The sequence below is a fragment of the Carlito syrichta genome, unplaced genomic scaffold (genome assembly GCF_000164805.1).
Source record: "Carlito syrichta isolate Samal-C Ts95f unplaced genomic scaffold, Tarsius_syrichta-2.0.1 Scaffold185521, whole genome shotgun sequence".
Classification (NCBI taxonomy): Eukaryota; Metazoa; Chordata; class Mammalia; order Primates; family Tarsiidae; genus Carlito; species Carlito syrichta.
Genome location: NW_007129617.1, coordinates 1 through 4,013, shown reverse-complemented (window position 1 = coordinate 4,013; position 4,013 = coordinate 1). Strand labels below are relative to the sequence as shown.

Genomic DNA, 4,013 nt, shown 5'->3' with positions numbered 1-4,013 from the left:
GAAAAAAAGAAAAACAAAAGCAAAAGAAATGCATGTTTTAGAATTTTATATCCTAACATGATAGTTTTTTTTAATCTAAAGGATTTTTACTGTTTTAGTACATTTTAAGATGATATTTAGATGCTTTTACATTGAGTTGTTACACATAATTTTCCAATAATGAGAAATACACTAGCATTTTTACACAGAACATGTAGTTGTCAAGAACAGGTTACTGATATCAGATAGGAGAAGCTTTAAAGGGGTTCAGAGGGAACAGTTTGTCCGAAATGTCTGACTATTGTGTTTGAGTACTTTAATTTTGCATTTGAATATGGAGGTGGAAGGGAGTTTGGAAAATTCACTTTAAGCAAAATAATTGTACAAGTGATTGATTACAAATATGCTTTAGTTTTTTTAATAAAGTCATTCATCTTAAAGAACCTTTAATAGTCGATATTTTACTTATTTTAGTTATGATTTTAGTTATTCTAGTTACCTGAAATTTTTTTTAAACAAAAGTTAAACTTTTTCCGTATAATCAATTCAAATTTTTTTTTTAAGTAAGAGTCTCACTCTGCTACCAGACTGGAGTGCAGTGGCATGCTCACAGCCAATACAGCCTCGACCTGCTGGACTCAGGTGATTCTTTCACTTCAGCCTTCCAAGTAGCTGGAACTACAGGTGCGTGCCCCCATGTACAGCTAATTTTTTTATTTATTGTAGAAATGAGGTCTCATCAAATTGCCAGCCTGCTCTAGAACCTTTGGACTCAGGCAATCTTCTCCAACTCAGATTTTTAATGAGCATTTTTATAACCATTTGTAACATTGTTGCTAATTTTATTGTTTTAACATTTTCATAAGGTTTATTCTATTTAATAGTTATATTTGAACATTACTGTAGTATTCTTTGAAAAATTGGTGTAGGGCAGAGGCCTCTGGGCCCAACTGAATGTCGAGGTGGGAGGAGATGCAGACCCCGAAGGACAGCTGCACCATGTCGCACATGGTGGCTGGTTGTAGCAGCAGTGACCACACTCACCAGGTCTGGGGGAAAGCCTACTATTGCAGGGATATCATGATAACACATTTTGAACCTTCTGTCTCCTTTGAGGGCCTTTGCAGTGAGGCTCGAGACTTGTGTTCTTTTGACAATGAACAACTTTTCACCATGAAGTGCATAAATGAGAAAAGAGATCCCTGTACAGTATCATCTCAGTTGGAGTCAGAAGCGATCTTTATGCTTTACAAGCACTAAACAAGGATTCTGAACTCTTGATCCATGTATTCCCTTGTGCACCAGAATGTCCAAGAATGCCTGTCCAGGAGAAGATAAATCCATCTATCACCGAGGTGCATGTCGCTAGAGAAAGTTTCATTGTGCAAATGGCCACACTTTCCAAGCCAAGTGATTCAATAGGTGAGCTCACTGTGCCATCTGCACAGACTGAATATAGGGACTCGAATGCAGGGTATGTATGTGCATCAACTGCAAACTCCTGGTCCATAAGAAGTGTCATAAACTTGTCACAATTCAATGTGGGTGGCATTCTTTGCCACCGGAACCAATGGTGCCCATGGATCATTCACTTATTAAGACCTTGCACAGACAAGTCACGAGAGCTTAGACCAAGTTGGTGAGGTAAAGGAGGCAATGAACACGAGGGAAAGTGGCAAAGCTTCATCCAGTTTAGGTTTTCAGAGTTTTGATTTGCTCCGGGTAATAGGAAGGGGAAGTTATGCCAAAGTACTGTTGGTTCGACTAAAAAAGGCAGATAGCATTTATGCAATGAAAGTTGTGAAGAAAGAGCTTGCCAATGATGATGAGGGTATTGGTTGGGTGCAGACAGAGAAGCATGTATTTGAGAGAGCATCCAATCATCCTTTTCTTGTCAGGATGCATTCTTGTTTTCACACAGAAAACAGATTGCTTTGTTATAGGGTATGTAAGTGGAGGAGATCTAACATTTCATATGCAATGACAGATAAAACTTCTTGAAGAACATGCTAGGTTTCACTCTGTAGAAATCAGTCTAGCATTAAATTATCTTCATGAGCGAGGAATAACTTAAAGAGACTTAAAATTAGGCAATATATCACTGAACTCCAAAGGGTACATTAAGCTCACTGACTATGGCATGTGTAAGGAAGGATTACTGCCAGGAGATACAACCAGCACCTTGTGTGGCACTCCTAATTACATCGCTCCTGAGATTTTAAGAGGTGAAGATTATGGTTTCAGTGTTGACTGGTGGGCTCTTGGAGTGATGAAATGATGGCAGGAAGGTCTCCACTTGATATTGTTGGGAGCTCTGATAACCCTGATCAGAACTCAGAGGATTATCTCTTCCAAGTTATTTTGGAAAAACAAATTCACATACCACGTTTTCTCTCTGTAAAAGCTGCAAGTATCCTGAAAAGTTTTCTCAACAAGGACCCAAAGGAACTATGGGGTTGTCACCCACAAACGGATTTTCTGATGATTCAGGGACACCCATTCTTCTAAAATGTTGATAGAGAGAAAATGGAGCAAAAGCAGGTGGTACCTCCCTTTAAGCCAAATATTTCTGGGGAATATAGTTTAGAAAACTTTGATGCTCAGTTTACTAATGAACCTGTTCAGTTCACTCCAGATGGCGATGACACTGTAAGGAAGATTGATCAATCCGAATTCGAAGGTTTGGGGTATATCAATCCTCTTTTTATGTCTGCAGAAGAGTGTGTCTGATCCTCATTTTCCAACTATGTATTCTGCTCATGTTGTGATGCATGAAAAATCTTGTTACCAGCCTGGATACAATTTTTTATTTTATATTTGCCATTCACCAAAACAACACAAAAAATCACTCAATCTCTTATTGTAGACTGTCACTATTATATCTGTTTAACTATGAAAAAGAAATTAAAACTAGCTTTCAGACAATCATATCAAAATTTAGTTAAACTTGGTTTTCACTTTTTAAAAGACCTACTAATGAAGTTATCTTTTTGCTTAAAGAAAATACTACTGCTTTTGAAAGAAAGTATCTGTTGCATTAAGGCACATAATGAACTTACATAATAAGCCCATAATTTTTGTCATTCTGTATTGTCACTTGAAGGTTTCATTTTGAAAAAAAAATTAATTCAAAAGTCAAATTTTTAGCTGGGCTCAGTGGCTCACCCTGTAATCCCACGCTTTGGGAGGCTGAGGTGAGTGGATTGCCTGAGCCTGCGGGTTCAAGACCCACCTGGGCAACTTGGCAAGACCTCATCTCTACAATAAATCAAAAAATTAGCTGGGCGTAGTGGTGTGTGCCTGTAGTTCCAGCTACTTGGAAGGCTGAGGCGGAAGGATCGCTGGAGCCAGCAGATCTGTTTTTCTGATGAAAGGTCAACATATCTTCCAAAAATAAATTTAAGGTCGTGAGTTTAAACAAGAAAAAAAAACAAATAAAGAAGCCAGAAAAAACAGTAAGGTTATACCGGAAAAAGGCAGGCTTTGATCCAATGACAGGTGGCCTCATAAAAAGGAACAATTTGGACCTAGACACTCAGGGAATATACTATGTGAAGAGAAGGGGAGAAATTGGGGTTAGGCTGCCACAGCTGAGGAAGGCCAAAGATTGCTGGTAAATCAGCAGAAGCTGTGGAAGAGACATGGACCAGATCTCTCCTCACAGCCCTCAGAAGGAACCAACCCTGCCAAACCTTGATTTCAGACTTGGCCTCCAGAGCTATGAGACAATAAATCTGAGTTAGCCACTCACTGTGTGGTACTTTGTTATGGCTGCCCAAGGATATTAATACATACCCCCAAATTCTGTGTGTACTACCAGAGAAGTCTAGCTATAAAAATATTAATTTAATTAAAATAATTAATACTAAATTGTAATACTAAATAAGTGCCACTGCACTCCAGTCTGGGTGACAGAGTGAGACTCCAACTCAAAAAAAAAAAATTCAACTTTTTATATTACCTATTAGTTTTAGGGTTCTTTCTGTTTAAAAGTTCAACTGTAAGTTTTATCATTGCCTCGAATAAATAAATTA

General features: G+C 38.2%; 1 pseudogene; it reads left to right on the top strand.

Annotated features, from left to right (window-relative positions):
- The first annotated feature begins 951 nt into the window (after positions 1–951).
- LOC103252955 lies at positions 952–2,709 on the top strand (annotated as a pseudogene).
- The last annotated feature ends 1,304 nt before the right edge of the window (positions 2,710–4,013 follow it).